Source organism: Ornithorhynchus anatinus, chromosome 14, assembly GCF_004115215.2.
Source record: "Ornithorhynchus anatinus isolate Pmale09 chromosome 14, mOrnAna1.pri.v4, whole genome shotgun sequence".
NCBI classification, from domain to species: Eukaryota; Metazoa; Chordata; class Mammalia; order Monotremata; family Ornithorhynchidae; genus Ornithorhynchus; species Ornithorhynchus anatinus.
In genome coordinates this window covers 48,677,917-48,703,707 of record NC_041741.1, presented here as the reverse complement: position 1 = coordinate 48,703,707, position 25,791 = coordinate 48,677,917, and the positions used below count along the sequence as shown (strand labels likewise).

Below are 25,791 nucleotides of genomic sequence, written 5' to 3'. Positions count from 1 at the left end.
ACCGTTGGCGGCTCGGCCCAACCCCGCCCTCGAAGCCCGAGACCTGGGGTGACCTTGGTTCCGCGGAAGGTCCGGAGAGGCCGCGGGGGGGGGGGGGGGGGGGTCGCCGTCCCTCTGTCTTGTCCGAGACCGGATTGATAATCATAACGATAATAATCCCGGTATTCGTTAAGCGCTTAGTATGTGCCGAGCTCCGTTCTCAACGCCGGGGTAGATACGAGGTAATCGGGTTGTCCCCCTGGGGGCTGGTGGTTTTAATCCCCATTTTACAGATGAGATGACCTCGGCACAGAGAAGTTAAGCGGCTCGTCCGAGGTCACGCGGCAGACGAGTGGCAGAGACGGGATTAGAATCCATGTCCTCTGGCTTCCGAGCCTGTGTGGCCTAGCCTGTGAGCTCCCTCTGGAATGTAAGCTTGTTAGGGGCAGGGAACGTGTCCGTTATATTGTTACATCTCACTCTCCCGAGTGCTCAGTACAGTGCTCTGCACACGGTAAGCGCTCAATAAATACCACTGGTCGATTTATCGACAGCGGAAAACGCACAGGGCCGGAAGTCGGGAATCCCCGCTCTGCCCACAGTAAGCGCTTAATAAATACGATCAAATGAACGAATCAATCCCCCCATTTCCTCTAACCCGCGGGGTGACCTCGGGCAAGTGACTTCACCTCCCTACTGGATAATCGTCGGGGTATTTGCTAAGCATGTACTTCATGCCAGACGCTGTGCTGAGCGCCGGGGTAGATATGCCATTAGATCAGGCGTAGCCCCTTACCCCACCTAGGGACAAGAAGTCAGGGAGAGAGAGAGAACGGGTATTTCATCTCCATTTGACAGATGAGGAAACTGAGGCCCAGAGAAGTTGTGACCTACCCCGGGTCACACGTGGCAGGCAACTGGCAGGGCCAGGATTAGAACCCGGGTCCTCCGACTCCCAGGGGCTCTTTTCACCGGGCCACGCTGCTCCTTCGTACAGCGGAGATGGAGACGGACGACTACCTACCTGACCGCTAGACTGTAAGTTCGTCGTGGGCCGGACGGTGTCTGTTAGAGTGTCCTATTACACTCTCCCAACCGCTTAGCACAGTGCTCTGCCCACAGTAAGGGCTCGATAAATACGATCGACTGACTGACCCACCTCCTCACGTCGCTTCTTCCCCACGGCCTGCCACTGGCCTGGAACCCCCTCCCTCCTCAAATCCGACAGACGACGACGACGACTCTCGGTCCTCTTTGAAGGCTTAGTGAAGGCCCGTCTCCTCCGAGAGGCCTTCCCTGACTGCGCCCTCCTTTCTCTTCTCCCACTCCCTTCTGCGTCGCCCTGATTTCCTCCCTTTCTTCATCGCCTCCTCCCACCCCCGCAGCACTTCTGTCCAGATCTTCAGTGTTTTGACCTCTATTCCTGTCTGTCTCCCCCTCTAGCCCGGAAGCTCGTTGTGGGCAGGGAACGCGTCCGTTTACTGTTATATTGGCCTCTCCCAAGCGCTTAGTACAGTATCCTGCACACGGTAAACGTTCGATAGATACGACTGACCCCGAATGAATGAACGAACGTCACGGCGATGACGCGAGAACCCGTGCCGCGGTCACGGCCTCCCCTCGGCCCGCGGCCCTCTCCCGATACGATGGCGGGGTCCCGGGGCGTCTCCGTCTCTCCACCCCGTCACCCCCAGAGACGGTGCCCGCTGGTAACCCCGCTCCCTGGCTTGGGGTCACGTGGCGAGCGCGGTGGCCCTTCCCCTCCTCCGGGTGTGCCCGGGGAGTTTACTCAAGATAAACACTTTTCATAAATAAACAGAACCGCTGCTTCCCTTCGAGGTCAGCGTGGGATTAGTGCTCTCCGCGTTCCCCGGATTAAGATCGTTCCTGTACTGTCCTGCCCTCCCCGCCGGGAGCTGGAAAAATAAAAACAGAAGGCGCTCTCCACGCCGGGGGTGGCGAAGGGCACGGACCTTCGGGGGCGAAGCCTCTCCCCCTCTTGCACCCCCTTCCCCGTCCCCATCCATCCACCCCCCCCCCCCCCCCCCAGAACATACTTGCCAATTTCATTTCTCCCAGAGTACTGTGGTTTGGACACCCCTGGGTGGGTGGGGGGGGGACAGGCAGGTTGAGGTGACCTCAGCGGGCGGTCCCGGGCCTGGAGGCTTGGCCAGCTGGGGCCTCTGGTCAATGACTCTTGCTGTGGTATTTATTAAACGCTTACTAGGTGCAAGCACTGTCCTAAGCGCTGGGGTCGATACCAGGTAATCGGATCGGACACGGTCCCCGCCCGACTTGGGGCTCACGGCCTTCACCCCCATTTTACAGATGAGGGAACTGAGGCCCAGAGAAGTAGCGTGGAAGAACAAGGCCAGGTCCTGCCCGCCCCCTCCTACCTCACCTCCCTTCTCTCCTCCTACAGCCCAGCCCGCAAACTCCGCTCCTCTGATACCGCTAACCTCCTCACTGGGCCTCGTTCCCGCCGGTTCCGCCGTCGACCGCCGGCTCACATCCTACCTCTGGCCCGGAATGCCCTCCCTCCTCACGTCCGCCCAACTAACTCTCTTCCCCTCTCCAAAGCCCATCTAATAATGTTGGTATTTGTTCAGCGCTTACTCTGTGCCGAGCACCGTTCTAAACGCTGGGGTAGATAAAGGGTAATCAGGTCGTCCCACGTGAGGCTCACAGTTAATCCCCATTTTACAGATGAGGTAACTGGGGCCCAGAGAAGTGAAGTGACTCGCCCACAGTCACACAGCTGACGAGTGGCAGAGCGGGGATTCGAATCCATGACCTCGGACTCCCAAGCCCGGGCTCTTTCCACTGAGCCACGCTGCTTCTCAGAGAGCTCACCTCCTCCAAGAGGCCTTCCCAGACTGAGCCCTCTCTTTCCCTCTGCTTCCCCTCCGCATCGCCCCGACTCCCTCTCTCTGCTCTATCCCCTTCCCCTCCCCACAGCACTTGTATATATTTATGCATATTTATTGGTCTTTTAATTTTATTAATGATGTGCATTTATCTATGGTTCTATTTATCTATTTTGATGGTAGTGATTTCTACGTCTTTGCTTCGTTGTCTGTCTCTCCCTTCTAGACTGTGAGGCCGTGGTCGGGAGGGGATTGTCACTATACGTTGCCAAATTGTACTTCCCAAGCGCTCAGTACAGTGCTCGGCACACAGTAAGAGCTCAATAAATACGATTGAATGAATGAAGTTAAAAAGTATTTGTTAAGTGCTCACTATGACCCAAACACAGCTCTAAGCGCTGGGGTCGATACAAGGAAATCAGATCGGACACAATTCCTATCCCGCTTGGGGCTCACAGCCTTCAACCCCATTTTAAAGATGAGCTGAGGGACGGAGAACTAAAGTGACTTGTCTAAGGTCACGCAGCAGACACGCGGCAGAGCCGGGATTAGAACCCTAGCCGGTTAGAGTGTCCAAGCTTGGACAAGTCACTTCGCTTCTCTGTTTCTCAGTTTGTTCATCTTTAAAATGGGTGCTCTATGGAGGGCTGTTGGAGGGAGGGGAGGGTCCCCCAAAGTAAGGGGGGTTCCCTGGGGCAGCGGTCCCTTCTGTCCAGTGCTGACAGCTGCCCTGGCCCCCAGAACCTAGCCCACCTCCTCAAACCACGCTGTAACTCCTCATGTCCCCCGGGGAATTAGTCAGTCAGTCGTGATTATCGAGCGCTTACTATGTGCAGAGCACTGTACTAAGCTCTTGGGAAAGTACAATATAACGGTTACATCCCCTGCCTACAGTGAGCTTACAGTCTAGAGGGGCTTTCCAGTCTAGAGTCTATTTTAATGTCTGTCTCCCCCTCTAGATTGCAAGCTCCCCGTGGGCAGGGAACATTTCTAGCGCACCTCCGCTGTGCTCTACTCTCCCAAGGGCTTAGCACAGTGCTCTGCCCAGAGTAAGCGCTCTGGGGGCTAAGACTGAGACGGAGGAGGCTGAGGGGGGTGGGCAATTCGCATCCGGTTGTTTATGCTGGATATTTCATTCCGTCCTTAAACACATCCCGTCCCCGAATGGAGATTTGCGAAACGGAGAAAAGCTGATGATAACCGGGTACTTCACCGTAATGGTGTGTCTGGAGAGCCCGGCAATTAGAATTGTTGCTTAAAAGGCATTTCCTGATGCCTCGAGATCAGCCCACCTAATGGACTGCCGTGCTGGTTAGTTTGAGGGACGTAATTCTGACAGGAACCTCTGAGAGGAAGATGAAGCAATAACACCTCGACTGCCCCTGGCTCTTTCACTCCCTCGATAGTTTCGCATCGAACGGCTCGTCTGTCCTCATGACGTTGCCGAGGGGCAGGGAGGGGAGGGCCCAGAGAGGGCGAGTCGCTTCCTCGGGGTCACACTGCGGGTTGCGGACAGAACTGGGACCGGAACTCCCATAGCCTCTTGCCGCTAGGCCCCATATCCGTCTCGCAGATGAAGGGATGTGGGGGGAGATAGTCTTTCAAACGTAGAAGGGGTTCGGATGGATCCAAGGCAGGGCAGTTCACGCTGGGTCACTGGAGGGAGAGTCGTTCATTCAGTCGTACTTATTGAGCGCTTACTCTGTGCAGAGACGGAGAGGAGAGAGTCAGAGACGTCGGAGGGTCCACGCTGGGTCAGTGGGGGAGAGTCAGGGACGGAGAGGGGGGAGTCGGAGGGTTGGATGGCCCATCCCTCACCATGAGGGTGGCTATCCGGGCAGGTAGCCGTCCTGTGGTATGTGTACGTCTGCTCGTATCAACTCTACAATCAAGTCTTTATTTGATTATTCCATCTGTCAAACTGCAGCTGTTTTTATGGTACCTGTTAAGCGCTCACTATGTACCGGGCACCGTTCTAACCGCTGGGGTTGATACGAGGTCGTAAGGTCGGCCACGGTCGCACATGGGGCTCGCGGTCTTAATCCCCATTTTACAGCTGAAGCGACCGAGGCCCAGAGAGGTGAAGCGGCTCGCTCAGGGTCGCACCGCAGACAGGTGGCGGGGCCGGGATTAGAACCCAGGTCCTTCTGACTTTTAGGTTTGGGCTCCATTCCCTAGGTCACGTTGCTTTTCTATCTAATAGAGCGTACGTGCCTCATGCGCAGGGAACATGAGCCCGTTGTTGGGTAGCGATCGTCTCTATCTGTTGCCACATTGTACTTTCCAAGCGCTTAGTACAGGGTTCTGCACACAGTAAGCGCCCAATAAATTCGATTGAATGAATGAACGTGACTTCTTTGGTATTGTAGCACCCGGCAACCAGTAAGCACTCAATAAGAATCATCACTGACCATCGCCATCACCTCCAAAGAGCAATCCAAGAGAAAAATGGACTCAAATAATTCTCCCCTTTGGGAATGCCATGGAGACGAGGCTCTTGAAGTGGGAATTAGGATAGTGCTCCGCACACAGTAAACGCTTAATAAATACCATCGATCGATCGATGGATAGGAATTCTGCCCTTTTCAGAGGCTTGGAACTGTCTTCATCATGGACTGAATCCCAGACTCAGAGCCTTTATTAGAGAAGCAGCATGGCGTAGCGGACAGATCATGGGCGTGGGAGTCAGAAAGTCATGGGTTCCAATCCTGACTCTGCCGCTTGTCTGCTGGGTGGCCTTGGGCAAGTCGCTTCACTCCTCTGTGCCTCAGTTACCTCATCTGGAAAATGGGGTTTGAGACTGAATCCCAGGTGGGACAGGGCCGGTGTCCAACCTGATTTGCTTGTACCCGCTCCAGCGCTTAGATCAGTGCCTGGCAAATAGTAAGCGCTTAAGAAATATCATTATTATTATTCTCTGTGCCTCAGTTACCTCCTCTGTAAAACGGGGATTGAGATCGGGAGCCCCATGTGGGACAGGGACGGTGTCCAACCTCATTCGCTTGTATCCAATCCAGCGCTTAATACAGTGTCTCGCACATAGTAAGCGCTGAACAAATACCGCAGTTATTATTCTTAGCATTTTTTAAAATGGTAGTTAAGCGCTCACTCCGTACCAGGCACTGCTCACTCATTCATTCATTCAATCGTATTTATTCAGCGCTTACTGTGTACAGAGCACTATACTAAGCGCTTGGGTGAGTATGACATAATAAACAGACACATTCGATGCCCACAGAGAGTTTGTTCTAAGCACCGGGGGAGATACCGTCACGACGTTATCACTACAGTTGTCCCAGGGGTCTTGGCATCCCCGACGGAGTCTTTCTTTGAGTCTTCTGGGTCCTATCTTCTATGACAGAGCAACTGGGTCTCGGGTAGCCCGGGAGTCGTCCAGGCTCAAAACCTCATTTGTTTTTCACCGCTCAACCGACAGTTGCCTTGTGAGACGCCGCCTCGTCCTGCACGTCACTCGCAACACCAATCCACGCCGGTGGCGTCGTACCCGAACCGCCCCAACTTGCCCGAGCCGGTTTCTGCAGGTTTGAACGTCCTGGCTCTGCTTTGGTGGGGTGAGGGTCTGCTTTTCTCATACAGACACACACACACACACACACGCTCTCGTTGGCCAATCTCTCTGTCAGCGTTGCTGAAGCGGTGTGGCCCAGTGGCTAGAGCCCGAGCCCGGGAGTCAGAAGGACCTGGGTTCTAATCCCGGCTCCGCCCCCTGTCTGGTGGGTGACCTTGGGGAAGTCGCTTCACTTCTCTGGGCTTCAGTTACCTCACCCGTAAAACGGGGGTTAAGACCGTGGGCCCCACGTGGGACGGGGACTGTGTCCAACCTGATTGGCTTGTGTCCACCCCAGGGCTTAGAACAGTGCTTGACGCATAGTAAGGCTTAACAAATACCTTTATCGTCAACGTCAGCAGCGTGGCTCAGCGGAAAGAGCCCGGGCTTGGGAGTCCGAGGGCATGGGTTCGAATCCCGGCTCCGCCGCTTGTCAGCTGTGTGACTGTGGGCGAGTCACTTCACTTCTCTGGGCCTCAGTGACCTCATCTGTAAAATGGGGATTAAAACTGGGAGCCCCACGTGGAACAACCTGATCACCCTGTATCTACCCCAGCGCTTAGAACAGTGCTCTGCACATAGTAAGCGCTTAACAAATACCAACATTATCATTATCTCTCTTCAAGCTAAAGGACGCTTCTATATCTCAAAATCCACAGAGCTGTCCCATCTTTACCTTGGACTTGGCCTGTGAATTTGCACTTATGGACGTATCTTTAAATTATACATTATAAATTATTTATTTATATAAGTGTCCGTCTCCTCCTCTAGTCTGCGAGCTTGATATGTTCAGGGACAGGCTTTGCTAATTTTGCTGCACTGTACTCTCCCAAGCGCTCGGTGCAGCGTTCTTCGAGTAGTCAGTGCTCAATAAATACCAATGATTGATAGACTGATTTCTGTGGGAATGATTTTCCAACTAGGCCATGCTGTTTCTTCCAACTGTGATATACGGTTGCGTAATGGTGTAATATAATTGTGGTCTATGTGAAGTGCTTATTATGTGCGTGCGAAGCGCTGTACTGAGCACCTCAGGGGATACAAGATAATCGGGTTGGACCCATTCCCTGTCCCACATGGAGGTTTATGGTGTAAGGGGGAGGGAGAGAGGGTATAATAATAATAATGATAATAATGTTGGTATTTGTTAAGCGCTTACTATGTGCCGAGCACTGTTCTAAGTGCTGAGGGAGATACAGGGTAATAATAATAATAATAATGTTGGTATTTATTAAGCGCTTACGGTGTGCAGAGCACTGTTCTAAGCACTGGGGGAGATACAGGGTAATCAGGTCGTCCCACGTGAGGCTCACAGTTAATCCCCATTTTACAGATGAGGGAACTGAGGCAGAGAGAAATTAAGTGACAGGATAATCAGGGTGTCCCATGTGAGGCTCACAGTTAATCCCCATTTTACATATGAGGTAACTGAGGCACAGAGTAGTTAAGTGACTTGGTAAACACCATTTTCCAGATGAGGAAATTGAAGCCCAGAGAAATGAAGTGACTTTCCCGAGGTCACACAGCCGGCCAATGAAAGATCTGGGATTCGAACCTGGGTCCCCTGACTCTCCCACCCGGGCTCTTTCCTCTAGGCCGTGCTGCTTCCCATAATAATGTTGGTATTTGTTAAGCGCTTACTATGTGCCGAGCACTCTTCTAAGCGCTGGGGTAGACACAGGGGAATCAGGATGTCCCATGTGGGGCTCACAGTCTTAATCTCCATTTTACAGATGAGGTAACTGAGGCACATCTGTGTTTCAATATGCTAGGTGCCCCACTCTGCCCAGTGAGAATGTGATCCTGACTCCAAAGGTCCAGGGAAAGATCTGTGGGTGGGATGTACGGGTCCTTCTCCTCTTGAGGAGCAGCGTGGCCTCCTGGAAGGAGCACGACGGGCCGGGGAGTGAGAGGAGCTGCGTACCAATCCCCGCTTCTTCGCTTGCCTGCTGTGTGACCTTGGGCAAGTCACTTACCTGCTCTGTGCCGCCGTTACCTCATCTGTAAAATGGGGATAATAATAATAATGTTGGTATTTGTTAAGCGCTTACTAGGTGCCGAGCACTCTTCTAAGCGCTGGGGGAGACACAGGGTAATCAGGTTGTCCCACGTGGGGCTCACACACTTTGAATCCCCATTTTACAGATGAGGGAACTGAGACACAGAGAAGTGAAGTGACTTGCCCAGTCACACAGCTGACAAGGGGCAGAGCCGGCAGTCGAACTCGTGACCTCTGACTCCGAAGCCCAGGCTCTTTCCACTGAGCCACGCTGCTTCTCCAAGCAGATGAAGGCTGTGAGTCCCACGTGGGACAAGGACCGAGTCCGACCCGCTCAGCTTGCGTCTACCCCGGCGCTCAATTCAGTGCTCGGCATGTAGTAAGCGTTTAACGAAAGCCGCGGTTATTATTATTGATCATTACTATCATTAGTCTCATCCCTCAAGGGAGAGAATCAAGAGGAAAATGGGCTCAAAGAATTCTCCCCTTGAGAATGTCCTGGAGCTGGGATTCTTGAAGTAGGAATTAGTACAGTGCTCTGCACATAATAAGTGTTCAATAAATACGACAGATCGATTCATTGACGGGAATTCTGCCCCTTTCAGGGACTTGGGACAAGCTACTGCCTTCATCGTGGACTGCGTCTCAGCTTCAGAGCCTTTTTTTTTTTTAATGGTATTTGTTAAGCGATGACTAAGCGCTAGACACTGTCCTAAGTCCTGGGGTAGATCCAAGCTAATCAGGTTGGACACAGCTCCTGTCCCACGTGGGGCTCACAGTCTTAATCCCCATTTTACAGATAGGGAACTAAGGCACAGAGACGTGAATTGACTTTTAGAGAAGCAGCGTGGCTCAGCGGAAAGAGCACGGGCTTTGGAGTCAGAGGTCATGGGTTCGAATCCCAGCTCTGCCACTTGTCAGCTGGGTGACTGTGGGCAAATCACTTCGCTTCTCTGTGCCTCAGTGACCTCATCTGTAAAATGGGGATTAAGACTGTGAGCCCCACGTGGGACATCCTGATCCCCCTGTGTCTACCCCAGCGCTTAGAACAGTGCTCGGCACATAGTAAGCGCTTAACAAATACCAACGTTATTATTATTATCATTGTCCGAGGTCATACCGCGGACAAATGGAAGAACGGGGATTCGAACCCAGGTCCTTCCGACTCCCAGGCCCAGGCTCTCTCCGCTAGGCCACACTGCTTCTCAAAGCCTTGGCCCTCAGTCGGGGGATCCCTCGGGGGGACGGGAACCTCGGGGCACCGGATGTGCCGACTGGGCCTCAGTCGCTGGAATAGTCCCCGACTCCGGGAAGTCTGGATTCCGAGCCAGAACGGAGCAATTATGACAGTCTCGCAATGCCGGGCCGGCCGCGATTAACGGTTCACACTTCCAGAGAGAGAAAAGCAAGCTTCTCACAGCTGGTTCTTCTTCTGGCCCAGAAAGGGGTTTTGTGTCAGAGAACTCTCTCCAACTTTAGCACCCCAAAGAGCGGAAGGCGGGCACTCCTCTCCCGCTTCCCCATCCAAGCGTCGCAGGTGGTGGCCCGCGCCCCCCTCTCCCTCCCTCCCTCCCTTCACCCTCCCTCCTTCCCTCCATCCGTCCCTGCCTCCCTCATCCCCTCCGCTGCCTCGGTCAACCCCAGTATCCCACAGTGCCCTATTGTTCTTGCGGTATTTATCGTGGGCCTCCTCTTTTATGCTGTGTCTTTATTGCTTCATCTAGTCTTAATGTGGGTAGCCAACCCCTCCCAGCCCTCTAAAGAAGAAGATCTAATTCTCCCCCATGTATTTTCCCAGCGCTTAGAACAGGGCTTTGCACCCAGTAGGCTCTTGACCAACCCCCTCGCCGCTGCTGCTACGCCGACGACGCAGAGCATTTTTCCGCTAGTTGGTTTTCTCCCCCTCCCGCGGTCTCCCTCTCTGTCGTCACTGGAGTAGGGATGCGTAAGCTGATGAGAAGGCACGGTAGGAAAGCCTTATCGGTCTGCGAGGGGGGTTGGGGAGGCTGTCTGAACTCCCCCAGGATCTTGGGGTGTACCGGACCCCTCTGTGCACCACCCTCCCCCCACCGCACACATACTTCCGTCACCCCCTTCCCCTTCGCCCCTCCCTCCTTGCCGCAGGTAGAAGGAGCTACCACGGTGAAGTCCATGATCGGTTCAATTGAAGCGTATTTATTGAGCGCTTATTGTGTGCAGAGCGCTGTACTAAGCACTTGGGAGAGTACAATACAATGATGACAGCGGTTCGCCCCGACTCTCTGAAAGGGGCAGAATTCCTATCTAACAGTCAATCCATCAATGGTATTTATTAAGCGTTCGGTGAATACGACTGATGGATGGATCGATTATTTCAGCCGAGCAACCGAAGAGAAAGCGGGGCCCGTGGGCTGGGCGATCGGTGCGTTTCTGTGGACTTTTCAGAATTCGTTTTTCTGGGAGGGATCCGAGCTATTTCGGTCGTCCACGGACTCAGCTGGGGGAATCCAGGCGGACCATCGCTGGGGAGAGTCCCCCGCCCCCAGGTTATCGAATTCCAAAGCAAGGAGCGCGACACCTCAACTCCACATTCCATTCACCCAGTGCCTCAGAAGCCCCGAGCCCTTGGATAATGGAATCCCGCCGGTGCCTTTCATGTTGGTTGTGTCTGAACGGAGTTCGGATGGTTGTCAAATAGTTGGAATTCCAGCCGGGTGCACCGCCTCCAGATGGACGACCACGTTCCCCTCTGAGCAGCCCGTCGATTCGCCCGCTTCAATCTGGGCCCGACCGCGTCTCTGTGGATGGGGCGGATGCCCCCGACGGCGCCACGTTCGTTCCGGAGATTCGCTCCGCCGTGGCGGCGTCAGACGCCCTGGCCAGTGAGACCCTCGGGTGGAGCGGTGGAATCTCGTCGTCATCTGCGTGTCCGTCGCTCCGTCGGTGGTATCGACTGAGTGCTTATGGTGTGCGGGGCCCTGCGTTAAGCGCTTGGGAGAGTACAGAGTGGCAGAATTGGTAGACACGTTCCCTCCCCACAAAGAGCAGTCCTCGTGAGCTCAGGGCTGAGGAGACCTCGGACTGTCCAGGAAGGGCTTCAGCGGCCAGTCGGGGCCGGACGCTGATGACCTCGCTCACCCCGGAGGAGCTGGTCAATCCCAGCTCCTTAATAATAATAATATTAATGATGATGGTATTTGTTACGTGCTTACTCTGGGCCAGGGACCGTTCCAATCGCTGGGGTCCTTACAAGGTAATCGGGTTGGACACAGACCCTGTCCCACATGGGGCTCACAGTCTTAATCCCCATTTTATAGATGAGGTAACTGAGGCCCAGAGAAGTGAAGTGACTTGCCTTGGGTCACACAGCAGACGAGTGGCTAAACCGGGATTAGAACCCACCACCTGCTGCCTCTCTGGCCGGCGCTCTATCCACTGTGTCGTGTAGCTTCTGAACGACGGTGGGCAGAGCTCTGTACTGGGCTCCTGTTGTATGCACAACACTGTACTGGACACCTACTGGGTGCAGAACACTTTACTACTCTGTGCAGAGGACTGTACCGGGCACCTACTGTTTGCAGAGCTCTGTACCAGCGGCCCACTATGCGCAAAATACTGTTCAGGACACCTATTGTGTGCAGATCACTGTACGGGGCATCAACGGTGTGCCTGGGAGCCAGAAGGACCTAGGTTCTAATCCCAACTCCACCGCTTGTCCACTGTGTGACCTTGGGCAAGTCACTTCACTTCTCTGGGCCTTAATTACCTCATTTGTAAAATGGGGATCAAAGCAGTAAACCTCATGTGGGACACGGACTGCATCCAGCCTGATTAGTGTGTATCTACCCCAGAGCTCAGTACAGTGGCTGGCACCTAGTAAGCGCTTATCAGATGCCATTTAAAACAAAAACAAAAGAAAACGAAAGTCCTCACTGGAGCTGGGCCGGCTGATAGCCCTGGGGGCCACTGCCCGGACATCCAAGCAAGTGGGAAACCATTTCCAACCGATCCTAATCTTCGAATCCTCTGGCTGGGAGGGTCGGGTACTAATCGGGCACTCGGAACGGTCCCTTGACCGATCTCCCAACATTCCATCTCCACCCCCGGATCGTCCTTTCGGAAGACCGGGTGATCGAGGGGATGGGGTGTCTCCAGAGCAGCGGAGACTGGAGAGATCAGATCTCTCTGCGGGGTCAGCGGGGAGAAATGATGGCGGGGAGGGTGTCACGGAACCAGGGAGGGGGTGGGCGGGGTGAACGCGCAACTGCTGCTCCCCCAAATCCACCCCCTCAGGGCGAGGGGTCCCGCTGGAGCCTGAGGGCGGCACGTCCAAACCCGACACGAGGAGACGGTTCTCTCCCCAGTTGCGGGGGAGAGTCTGGGATCCCTTCCCAAGGGGAGCCGTGCGGACGGAAACTCGGGCAGGCTCCTTCGGGGGTTTGGATGGATCTTGTGGGTGACCAGTCCAGGCTGGGTCACTGAGGGACAGTCAGCGACGGAGATGGGGAGAGTCGGGTGCGGGATGGTCCAAGGTGGGTCACTGGAGGGAGCGTCAGGGGTGGAGAGGGGAGAGTCGGGGTGGGGGTGGGATGGTCCATCCCTGACCACGAGGACGGGTGCCCAGGAGGACGATCAGCACGCGCTTCCTCCGGGCACGTCGGCGCCGCCGTGGGAGGCTGCGTCTTGGGCTGGGCCGACCCTGGGGCCGACCCAGATGGCGTTCTCCGTCGTCTTACGTTCTTATGCCCATGTCAGCGGGCACAGCCCCGCCTCGGGGTCTGTGTCCCTCGCTCCGCCCCGCCCTCCTTGTTGGTCTTTCATTTCGGCATCAGACAGATAGCCCATGTCCCCGGTGGGGACAACACGAACCTAATTAGCAAATGGCCAGGTGAGGTAATCCCCTTTTATCCCCCAAGACTTTATCTGCCCGTGGCCTAATTCTCATCTCCGGCCACGAGGGGAGCGGGCCGGGGCTTGGAGAACGGGCCGGAATCTAGGTCGAGCACGGACGGGGGCCCGGGACCTTCTCTGCCCGGGTTCGGCCGGGCCGGGTGGACAGTGGAGCGTGAAGCAGAGTGGCCTACTGGAGAGAGGGCGGGCCTGGGAGTCAGAAGGACCCGGGTTCTAATCCCGGCTCTTCCACTCGTCTGCTGTGTGACCTCGGGCAAGTCGCTTCACTTCCATGGGCCTCAGCTAACCTCATCTGGAAAATGGGGATCAAGACTATGAGCCCTATGTGGGACGGGGACTGGGTCCAAGCCGATTACCTCGTTTTCACCCCAGCGTTCTGTACGGTGCCTGGCACGTAGTAAGTGCTTAACAGTTACGATCATTATTATTATTATGAGCCGGTTCCCATTTCCAGTGCGAGCTGGCACGGGGAAGGGGCCCGAGGATGACAGGGCAGCCTCTGGGAGCAGTGTAGCTTAGTGAATCAGAAGGTCATGAGTTCTAATCCCGGCTCTGCCACATGTCTGCTGTGTGAACTCGGACAAGTCGCTTCACTTCTCTGGGCCTCAGCTACCTCATCGTAAAATGGGGATTAGGAGTGTGAGCCCGACTGGGACAGGGACTGTCCAACCTACCTTGTATCTAGCCAGTGCTTAGAACAGCGCTTAGCACATAGTAAGCACTTAAGTACCGCAATTATTATCTGGGCTCCCTGAGTTCAAGTTTATCTGCTCAGAAATGCTAGGAAGAAAAATGGGGGTGGAAATTGGGTTTTTTAAAATCCTGGGTCCAATTATTCACTCTCGTCATTCCGTGTGAAGAGACGGCACAGCAAGTGGCAAGGCGAGAGCCCAGATGAGGAAGGTGGGGTACGTCGTCGGTCTCCCGGCGTCGAGGCTCTGCTCCCCTTCACGTACCCCGGAGGGTGGGACAAGTGGAGAGAAGGACGGACAGCGGGGGACACAGACGGCTGCCGGGTGGAGGCCCGAAATCCACAAACCGGAAGCCGGGAGTGCAGATGGAGCGTTCCGAGGAAACAGTTAAGCCAAGATTCGGGTGACGCTGTGTCCCAGGTGAACTCCCGGTGGATTCAATACCTGTTCTCCTTCCCCTGGTAGGACCGGGATAGGGACCGTGTCCGATCTGATGATCTTGCCCCTGTCCCAGTGCTCGGCGAAGTGTTCGGCACATAGGGAAGCGGCTTAACCTAGTAGAAAGAGCGTGAGCCCGGGAGTCGGGGATCCCGGGTTCTAACCCTGACTCCGCCGCTTGCCTGGTGGTTGACCTAGGGCAAGTCATTTCACTTCTCTGTGCCTCAGTTTCATCGTCCGTAACATGGGGATGACGGAAATATCTGTTCTCCCTCCCTTTTAGACTATGAACCCGATGAAGGACAGGGACTGCATCTGACCCGATTAACTTGTAGCTATCCCGGTATTTAGTACAGTGCCTGGTACATAGTAAGTGCTCAACAAAATCCCACCATTATTATAATAGCAAACGCTTAACGAACACTATAATTACAACATCACAATCTCTCGTCCTCTCCCAAGCCCTTAGTACCGAGAAACAGCATGACTCAGTGGATAGAGCACAGGCCTCGGAGTCAGAAGGTGATGGGTTCTAATCCCAGCTCCGGCACTTGTCCGCTATGTGACCTCGGGCGAGTCACTTCACTTTTCTGTGCCTCAGTTCCTTCATCTTTAAAGTGGGGATTAAGACTGTGATCGCCATGTGGGACGGGGACGGTGCCCCACCGATCTGCTTGTATCCACTCCAGTGCTTAGTACAGTGCCCAGCACCCAGTAAGCGCTTAACAGATACCACAGTTATCCATTCTTATTGTTCTGGGGCTCACGATCCAAAGGGGAGGGAGAACAGTTATCGAATCCACTCCCGGTGTTCAGCTGGGATACAGCTTTGTGTAAGACTTGGCTTCGGTTCGATGGATCGGTCCAGCAGTCCATCAATCAATAGTATTTGCTGAGCATCTGCTGGGAGCAGAGCGGGGAATGAGAAGAATGAGATCGTGCCCAGCCCTCTCCCTCCAGCCCCTCCTCCAAGCAACAAATCCTCTTAGAGACAGTTCCCGGCCCCTGCTCCGGGCCACAGGTGACATTCATCCGCAAAGGTCTTGGGGAAAGCCGATTCTACCCACTGCGCAGGCCCAGAGTCCCTGCCCCCCGCCACCCGTGCCACGGTCATTCCTGAAAAGTGTCACAACTCAGCTCCCCTGAGAAATATCCATTTCCCCTGGGGCGGCCCACCTGCCCTTCGGGGAACAGACCTTCGCTCGGGGGGGCTCCTCCGCTGGGCCCCGAGAATGGGCGAGACCGCCTTCTGCCGGCATCCGCGTTGGCGAACGTGGGCGCCGACGTTCCGGAGCCCGCCCGCGCACGCTCACTGAAATATGTGACCGAAGTTCCCGAGTGGAGAGGAGGGGGTGACCGCATAAGGCTGCTTGGGGGTCTGGAGGAGTCGGGGGTGGAGATGTCCTCGACCCAGAAGAGACGGCTCAGTTCGAACCCGCCATTTGTCTGTTGTGTGCTGTGAGACCTTGGGCAAGTCGATTCACTTCTTTGTGCCTCAGTTACCTCATCTGAAAATGGGGATTGAGACTATGAGCCTCATGTGGGAGGGACCGTGTCTAATCCGATTTGCTTGTACCTTTGTACAAGCCCTTAATACGGTGCCTGGTACGTAATAAGCGCTTAACAAATACCACAATTATCATTATTATTCTTCGGGGCAATATCCCTTTCCACAAGAGGGACAGGGCTGACATGACTGGTAGAAGCAGAAGGCCTAGGGTAGGGGCTGAGTTGATGGTGGGCGGAGGGGGAGAGGGGAGATAGGGACTGTGGGATAGGGACCGTGTCCCGGCATAGCGGCTAAAACCCAGACCCGGGAGTCAAAAGGTCATGAGTTCTAATCCCGGCTCCACCACTCGCCCGCTGTGGGACCTTGGGCAAGTCACTTTACTTCTCTGGGCCTCAGTTCCCTCATCCGTAAAATGAGGAGCGAAACTGTGAGTCCCATGTAGGACAGGGACTGTGTCCAACCCAATTTCTTGTGCCTGCCCCAGCGCTTGCTAAAGTGCCTGGCACATCACAAACGCTTAAGAAATAACATTAAAGAAACAAAACAAAACACAACTGGGTTTCTTGCTGGTCCGATCTCGGGTACCGCAGTCGAGGAGCTCGGTCAGTGGCCCCGCCTGCCCGTGGACTGTTCAGATTTCAGTCGGCCTGATCCCTGTCTCCCGAACTCAGTCCTCTGACCGGTGCTGGGGGAGTTCCATTGTCAGCGAAGGCTTCGTGCCGCTCATGGTGCCTCCTGCCAAGAGCTCGTGAGCTGGCTGTGGGCAGGGAACGTGTCTACCAAGTCAGTGTGGCTCAGTGGAAAGAGCCCGGGCTTGGAGTCAGAGGTCATGGGTTCAAATCCTGGCTCTGTCGCTTGTCAGCTGTGTGACTGTGGGCAAGTCACTTAAATTCTCTGTGCCTCGGTTCCCTTATCTATAAAATGGGAATGAAGACTGTGAGCTTCACGTGGGACAACCTCATTACCCTGTATCTACCCCAGCGCTTAGAACAGTGCTCTGCACTTAGTAAGTGCTTAACAAATACCAACATTATTATTATTATTATTACTCTACCAAGAGCTTAATACAGTGCTCTGCACACAGTAAGAATCACAGCCTTAATCCCCATTTTACAACTGAGGTCACCGAAGGCCCAGAGAAGTGAAGTGACTCACACAAGGTCACACAGCAGACAAGTGGTGGAGCCGGCATTAGAACTCAAGTCCCCCTGACTTCCGAGCCCACGCTGCTTCTTCTAAAAGCTCTCCCCCTCGGGACTGTAAGCTCGCGGTGGCCTGGGATCCCGTCTACCGACTGTGTCGTATTGGACTTTCACAAGCGCCGAGTATAGTCGACGCTCGATAAATATCCATCCGTCGATCGATCGATCGAAGCCCAGCTGTCGGAACCTCCCGTAGGTGATCCCCGTTAAGGAAGGGGACGTCCCAGCCCAGACCCGCCATCCCGCCGGCCTCTGGGGGGGCGAGGGGTGCAGGAGCGACCTTTGCGTGGCTATTAATAACCCCAGCAGCCCTCATTTACTTTAAAGCGGAAGCGGCCCGCCGGAGGGATAAATCTCCTCTGCATCCAAACTTAATCGTCTAAAGTAAATTTCAGTTCGCCTTTCCCCTGCAGAGAAGCCCGAGGCTATTTACAGCTTGGATTTATCAATGTTTAGAGACAAACAGAGCAGGGCAAACCCCCCTCCCCCCTGCCCCATCACCCAGGTCACCCAGCCCCACAGCGTCCGAAGGCGTTTGCCTTTGGAATGGCATTTTGGAGGAAGCTGGGGGCAGTGCCCAGGGATGGGCCCCGGGCCGTGGGCCGTCCATCCGGACAGTAAGAATAATGATTATCGTGGTATCTGTTAGGCGCTTACTATGTGCCAGGCACCAAACTGAGCGCTAGGGTGGATAAGAGCACATCAGGTGGGACGGTCCTTGTCGATCGATCGCTGAGTGCTTACCGTGTGCAGAGCGCTGTACTAAGCACTTGTGATATGACGCGATATTTCAGCGCATTCCCGGCCCACCGCGATCTTACAGTAAGTTTAATGGAATAATGAGGCGACACGGATTGCATCCGGGCCTGAATGATCTGGCAGCGGCAACGGGTTAAGCTTGGCCCCTGAGGGAGGAGATGGACAGGAGGGAAATTCTTTCAGGAAATTGGAAGGGTTTTTTTTTCTTTTTCCGAGGACAAAGGAGTGAAGTTGCCAGGATCAGAAATGCGGAGTTTGACTCTGCCTGTCTTCTGTGAGACCGGAGTGGCGGGGGGGCGGGGAGGGAGGTACCCCGGTTTAAAGCGTTTATCGGCCTAGTCACGGAGGGCATCTGCCAGGGTGAAGGATGGCAGCCCAAGAGAATGGGTTCTTTCTCCCTCGGAGTGCGTTCTTAGAAGCCGGGCTGCTGGAATCCTTGGTTCTGAGGAAGGGCCTGTCTCTCCGCCGCGGGGAGAGGGAATGATGGCGGTGGAGGAGGGAAGGGAGGAGGCTAGAGCCGGCCCCCCCGCCGACCCCATCCCCGTCTGCAGGCCGGCTGGAGTGCTCTGCACGGAGTAAGCGCTCAGTAAATACGACTGAATGAATGAATGATTGGAGGCTGAGCCCAAGTCTTCCCCACGGAAACCCAGGAAACGGAGACCGGAGTGGGCAGCAGAGTGGCCTAACGGCTAGAGCACGTTGCTGCTGCCAGATCATTCAGGCCCTAGAAAAGACCCCGATACAACCCGTGTCACCTCATTATTCCATTAAATTTACTGTAGGCCGGGAATGTGCTGTTATATCGTATTCTGCCGATGCTTAGTACAGTGGTCTGCTCACGGTAAGTGCTCAAACAGTATGACTGACTGATAGACTTGTTCCCCCATTAGGCCTCTTGTACACCAAGAGCCCTTCCCCAACTAAACCCTTGTTTTCTCTCCTCCCTCTCCCTTCTGAATCATACTTGAGCTTGGATTTTCTCCCCTTATTCACTCCGCCCTCAGCCCCACAGCGCTTATGTCTATATTCGCGATTTATTTCTATTAATGTCTGTCTCCCCCTCTAGACTGTAAGCTCCTTAAGGACAGGGAACGTATCTACCCGCACTGCTATGTTTGACTCTCCGAAGCTGCTTGAGCGATTGACTTTAAGCTCCCCAAAGGCGGGAACCGAGACTTATTAAAAAAAACCAACAACAGACCGATCAATCGACTGGTCGTATTTTTCGAGCCCCTACTGTGTGCAGAGCACTGTGCTAAGCATTTGGGAGAAAGGAAAAAGGAGGCAGAAGACACAATTCCTGCTCACAAGGATCCTTCGGTCTAGTCGTGGAGATGAACCCAAAATGATATCAGGCTAGGAGAAGAAGTACTTGATTAGTGGAGTAAATAAATGCCCATATGTTGAAAAGTGCAATGGGAGATTATGATTGTTTAACTGCTGAGCGACTTCAAACAATCAAGCAGTGACATTTATTGAGAGCTTAATGTGGGCAGAGCACGATCCAAGGCGTTCGAGAGGGTACAAGGTGTGGCCCGGTAGAAACGGCATGGGCCTGTGAGTCGGGGGACCTGAGTTCTAATTCCGTCTCTGCCACTTGCCTTCTGGGTGACCCTGTGCAAGCCACTTCACGTCTCTGGGCCTCATGTGTTAAAAAAGGAATCCGATAACTTTTCTCTCACTTACTTAGACCGTCAGCCTCCTGTGGGGCTGGGACTGCATCCGATCTGATAATCTTCCACTGATCCCAGCGCTTAGTACAGTGCTTAACGGATACCGCAGTTATGATTATTACAACGCAACAGAGTTGGTAGACACGATTCCTTCCCTACTGCCTGATCCCAAGTCCCTAAAACTAACTGAAATGATAAGATAAACAGGGTGTTGAACCACTCACTCCTTGCCAAGTAAGCTCTGAGTTACAGACAAAACGATCAGGTCAGACGCAGTTCCCGTCCCACACGGGACTCACGGTCTGAGTAGGAGGGAGAACGGCTCAGAGGAGGCTCAGAGACGTTGAGTGACCTGCCCAAGGTCACCCAGCAAGCAAGCGGCAGAGCCGGGATCCAAACCCAGATCCTCCGACTCCCAGGCCGGGGCTCTTTCCACCAGTCCTAACTGCCACACTCCTCGGGAATGTCATGGTTTTCTTGTTCCCGGCTCCCGCCCGGCGGGACGCAGAGTACTTCCGGGAGGATTTCCAGGAGTGGGAGAGGTGGGCCATTCCTCCCCCAGGGTGAAGGATGGCAGGGTGACCCCTCTCCCTCTCCTTCTCACCCCCGGAGGGGGCGGGAAGCCCATCCAGGGGCCGCAGATGGCTGCCAAGGCACGGTGCCGCCCGCCCCGGCCCCGGCCCGGTCGGGGCGGGAGGAGGGGATTGGCCCAGAGCCGAGAGATGGCAGGTGCCAGTCCAGCAGCTGGCCAGCTGTCTGGGGTTTTATGGGGAAGCCGGGTATTTGTCCCGGATGATGGGGAGAGGCTTCCCGGGAACCCATCTGTACACGGCCCCCCGGCAGATCATTAACCTGCTATCTGCGGGCCCGGCGGCCCAGCCCAGGGCATGCTAGGTTGGCGGGGAGGAGTTTGCGGGGTGCAGGGAAGGAATGCCACTGAAGTTCCTGACCTCATTCGTTCCTTCAATCGTATTTATTAAGCTCTCACTGTATGCAAACCACTGTACTAAGCGCTTGGGAGACTGCGATATAACATCGGACACATTCCCCGCCCACAACGAGCTCACCCACCGGACCCCCCCCGCGGAAATACGCTCCTTCCAGGCCATCAACCGATGGTATTTATTAAGCACTTGCTCTGTGCGGAGCTCTGTACCCGGCCTAGTGGATAGAGCGCGCCCCCGGGAGTCAGACGGTCATGGGTTCTAATCCCGGCTCTACCACTTGCAGCTGAGTGACCTAGGGCAAGTCACTTCACTTCTCTGGGCCTCAGTTCCCTCAACTGGAAAATGGGGATTGAGACTGTGAGCCCAACATGGGACAGGCATCGCGTTCGACCCGATTTGCTTGTATCCACCCCAGCGCTCAGTACAGTGCCTGGCACATATTAAGCGCTTTGAAAATACCATAATTATTATTTCTTTCCCTGACCAACCTCTCATTTCCCCACCACATTCGCTCTCCTCTCTGCGTCACCTCTCCACCTGGATCAGGACCCCTTAAGCACTTTGATAGTCGCTCCACCCCGGCCCCACAGCATTTAAGTCCATATCCTTAGAATCTGCCGCTTCCCTTATCTGTAATTTATTTTCATGTCTGTCTCCCCTGTAATTTGTTTTCATGTCCATCTCCCCATCTAGACGGTAAGCTCTTTGAGAGCAGGGAATGTGTTGGCCACATCTGTGATATCGTTCTCTTCCAAGTGTTTAATATCCTGCTTCGCCTACAACAAGCCCTCAATAAATCCCATTAATTAGTGGGTCGATAGATCGTGCCCTTCTGCACGGTGCTGGGGTGATGATCGGGAGGATAGATCTGGGCTTCGGTTCCATTTCTTGGATTCAGGGCCCGAAAGCTCTGGCTAACTGGTGTCCAGTCGACGGACCCTCCCCTGTCCAGCGGGGCCGAGGCCCGGAGCGCGGAGGGGAGGGGTCTGGGCTCCCTCTCCACCCCCCGGCTCGGCACACGGCTCTTGCGACTCCGCTTGAATTGGCTTTCCAGGCGGCCCTCGGCCCGCCACCGTGTCGAGATGATTTTCGGAGAAGGGTGGATTTTCCAGGAAACTCTCAGCTCCCCGAAAACGGCCAAAGCCGCCGGCAGGGTCTGAAACGTGTCCCGATGATGACGTGCACGTCGCCGGCTGCCTCTCGGAGTCGGGATCTCGCCGAGGAGAAGACGCGGGCCCGGCTCCCAACCCGGCCGGCTCTGCTCTGACCAATCCCGTTGGCGAGAGGACGGGCCAGCTCCCAGCCCCGACTCCTCCCAACCCGGACTCTGGCCGTCTCCCCCCTCCCTGGACACCGTTCGGAGAGATAGGGAAAGCCGAGCTCTTCGGATAACGCATATCTTCCCGGTCCACCTGCCTCGGACCCTGGGCCTACGATATCAGAGTTGCTATCGGGAGTATTAGCTGAGCGTTTACTGTGTGCGGAACGTGGTGTTGAGTGTTTACTGTATGTAGAATGCTAGACTCAGTGACCACTTTTTGCATAATGCTGTGCTGAGTGTCTTCTGGGTGCAGAACACAGAGAAGCAGCGTGGCCCAGTGGAAAGAGCCCAGGCTTGGGAGTCAGAGGTCTTAGGTTCGAATCCCTGCTCTGCCACTCGTCAGCTGTGTGACTGTGGGCAAGTCACTTCACTTCTCTGGGCCTCAGTTACCTCATCTGTAAAATGGGGATGAAGACTGTGAGCCCCACGTGGGACAACCTAATTACCTTGTATCTACCCCAGCACTTAGAACAGTGCAGAGCACTGCACATAGTAAGCGCTTAACAAATACCAGCATTATTATTCTGGGTGCAGAACGCTGTGCTGAGTGCCTATTGTGTACAGAAAACTGTGCTGAGTGCCTTCTGGGAGCCGAGTGCTCTTCTGAACTCTCTCCGGGGGCTCAACGGCATGGTTTTTGTGGAAAGAGCACGGGCCTGGGTTCTAATCCTATCTCTGCCACTTGTTTGCTGTGTGACCTTGGGAAAGTCACTTCACTTCTCTGGGTCTCATTACCTCATCTGTAAAATGGGTTGAAACCCCTGTTCTCCCTCTCCAATAGACTGTGACCTCCACGTGGCTCAGGGACTGTGTCCAATCTGATTATCTTGCATTTATCCCAGTCCCTGACCCTGTGCTCGGCACACAGTAAGTGCTTAACAGATACCACGGTCTTTATAATTGCTATTATTACCAAACCCCTAACTGTATGCAGAGTGCTATACTGAGCTCCCTAATTCTAGACTGTAAGCTTACTGTGGGCAGGGAATATCTGTTTATTGTTACAGTGCACCCTCCCAAGTGCTCAGTACAGTGTTCTGCGCACAGTAAGCGCTCAATAAATACGACTGACTAACCACAGGATTGGGGTGAAGACTCAATCAAAAACCAGCCACTTGCCCACCGATCAGATCCAACAAGGAAAGAACCAATCCGATCCAGCAGGCTCACAGCCTCAATCCCCATTTTACAGACGAGGTCACCGAGGCCCAGGGAAGCGAAGGTCACTCAGCATACAAGTAGCAGAGACGGGATTAGAACGCAGATCCTTCTGACTCCCAGGGCTGGGCTCTGTCCTCTAGGCCTCGCTACCTCTCGTCCCTCCGGCAAGGCACAGGAAGGAGTTCTCAGTCACTGCTCAAATAACGACCCAGTGTCAGAAGCTTGCCTCCCTCCTCCGGCTCCTTCCTCATTTATATAATGATAACAGTGGTATCTGTTAAGTGCTTACTATGTGCCAGGCGCCGTACTAAGGGCTGAGGGGGAATACAAGCAAATCGGGTTCGATACAGTCCCGTTGGGCTCACGGTCATATATGCATCAGAGAAACGGACAAAGGCGTCGGAAAGGCAGACTGTGAGTTCACTGTAGGCAGGGAATGTTCCTGTTTGTTGGTTGTATTATACTCTCCCAAGCGCTTAATACAGTGCTTTGCACACAATAAGCGCTCAATAAATGTGATTGAATGACTGCACCGGAGCATTCGACTTCCCTCCATCTTTTAGCCCCTGCTAATTAGCCTGGGGACAGTCTTCTAGGCGGCAGGCATTAGTGTATTTTCCAAATAGTATGAATATTTTATATTTTCATTGGCTGAGCCTGACGAAACAGCCCCCTCTGCCTTCTACAGTCCTAGACAGAACAATTTACCTGAGCTCCGCAGGGACCGATTCCATTCCTACTGGGGTCGGAGCGTGGATTGTCCCGGACGAAAGCGCCCGGAGCAACCCTGATCCTGAGGAGGGAAGGGAAAGAGGGAGCCAGTCAGAGTCAAAGCTGGGCGGGGATGGGGAGTGAGTGAGGGTCCTCTGTGGGGGCCGCCTTGTAAGCCCCTCTGCCTTGGGGAGACTCCGGGTCCTCCGATGTTGATCAATCAATCCATCGATTCTATCTATTGAGCGCTTACTCTGTGCAGAGCACTGTACTAAGCACTTAGGAGAGGACAATATATCAATATAACAGACATTCCCTGCCCTCAAGGAGTTTACAGCCTAAAGGGGCGAATTTAGAGTCACAGTGGTCGAAACTGGACCCCTCCTCCCCCTCGGAGGACACCCCACCCTCCCAGTAGGGGACGATTTGGAAGACGGGTATTCCCCGAGCCGGGCCGACTTCAGATGTAAGCGGAGTAAACCATCACCTCGCCCTCACCCTAACCCTGACTGTAACGCCAACCCTGACCGTAACCCTAACCATAATCCTAACCCTAACCGATAAAAATAATTACGGTACTTGTTAATCGCTTCTAAGCCGTGGGGAACATACAAGTTAATCAGGTGGGACGCAGTCCCTATCCCCCCTGGGGCTCACACTCGATCCCCATTTTACAGTTGAGGTAACCAAGGTGGAGAGAAGTGAAATGACTTGTCTAAGGTCACACAGCAGACAAGTGGGGGAGCCGAGATTAGCACCAGGTCCTTCTGACTCCCAGGACTGTGTCCTATTCACTAAGCCACTCTGCTTCTAATTGTAACCCTAACTCTCACCATAACCACAACCCTGACCTTAACTCTAACCCTAATCCCAAATCTAACCCTGACCCTCACTGTAATCGCAACCTTAATCCTAATCCTAACCCTAACCCCAACCCTAACTTTCACCATAGCCCCAAACCTAACCCTAACTCTTACCGTAACCACAACCCTCACCCAAACTCTAACCCTGTTCCTAACCCTAACCCTCACCCTAATCCTAATTAGAGGGACGAGTTTCCAGGCAGAGCCTGAAACCAGGGCCCCTCCTCCTCGGGGCGCCCCGCCATCCAGGGAGGGGACGAATCAGAAGATGGATGTTCCCCCATGCTGGGCGGGCTTCAGATGTGAGCTGGGTAAGTCATCGCCTGGGGGCATCGTGCCAGAAGTGGGGTAACGGTGTGGTCCTTCACCAAGATGGCAGCCAAACGGGCGGTCTCACAGAAATGATGTCCTTATCATAGTCGGTCTGTCAGTCAACTGCATTTATTGAGCACTAACTGTGTGCAGAGCACTGCAGTCAGCTCTCGGGAGAGTATGACACAATATACCAGACACATTCCCCGCCACAGCCTATTTACAGCCTAGAGCGGGAGGCAGACATTCATATAAATAAATTAATGACAGATATGGACATTAGTGGTGTGGGGCTGGCAGGGGGGATGAATAAAGGGAGTAAGTCAGGGCGACGCAGAAGAAAATGGAAAAGAGATCCCTCAGAATTCAGAGGGATGTAAAGGCCTCTCCAAGGGAGTGGTAAACTAAGGCACCTCCGAGTTATTTTATTTTTAGGTGCCCTGTTCCCTGCCCATGAGAAACTTCCGCTCTAATGGAGGAGACAGATTCTACCCCAGCACTTTAGCAGGTCAATGTCATACTTATGACTATTAATTATTACATTTAGCAGCACTTATAAAGGTCCCTGGTGGCAGAACTAAACAACATAAAGGGAAAGGTATTTGCGTATGAGAGAGATGACAGACAGGCTGAGAAAGACAAGAGAGAATTAAGAGACCGAGAGACAGAGACCGAGGGAGACATTCACCTTTTACCTCTCATCCTCACAGCTGGATCCTAGCAGCTCCTCCGGGCTTGAGTTTTCCATATTTATATCCAATAAAACACTTCATTAGACCTCGGCTTCCATCTCCACTCTTCTTCCTCCCCATCAAAAGCCATCACAGCGGCGTCTTTTGTCTCCATCTCTCCGAATGACAATGCACAGAGTCGTTCAGATGGCGAAAACGCCAATCAAG

General features: G+C 54.1%; 2 long non-coding RNA genes across 2 annotated transcripts; one reads left to right on the top strand and one right to left on the bottom strand.

The window, feature by feature from the left end:
- Window positions 1–901: 901 nt before the first annotated feature.
- On the top strand, window positions 902–11,586 carry LOC103169063. Its single transcript, XR_485615.3, has 3 exons — window positions 902–1,017; window positions 6,283–6,388; window positions 10,997–11,586. It is a non-coding gene; the product is annotated as an uncharacterized LOC103169063 (long non-coding RNA).
- Window positions 11,294–25,791, bottom strand: LOC120638827. Its single transcript, XR_005660807.1, has 3 exons — window positions 25,581–25,791; window positions 23,715–23,799; window positions 11,294–11,382 (listed from the first exon to the last, which is right to left on the bottom strand). It is a non-coding gene; the product is annotated as an uncharacterized LOC120638827 (long non-coding RNA).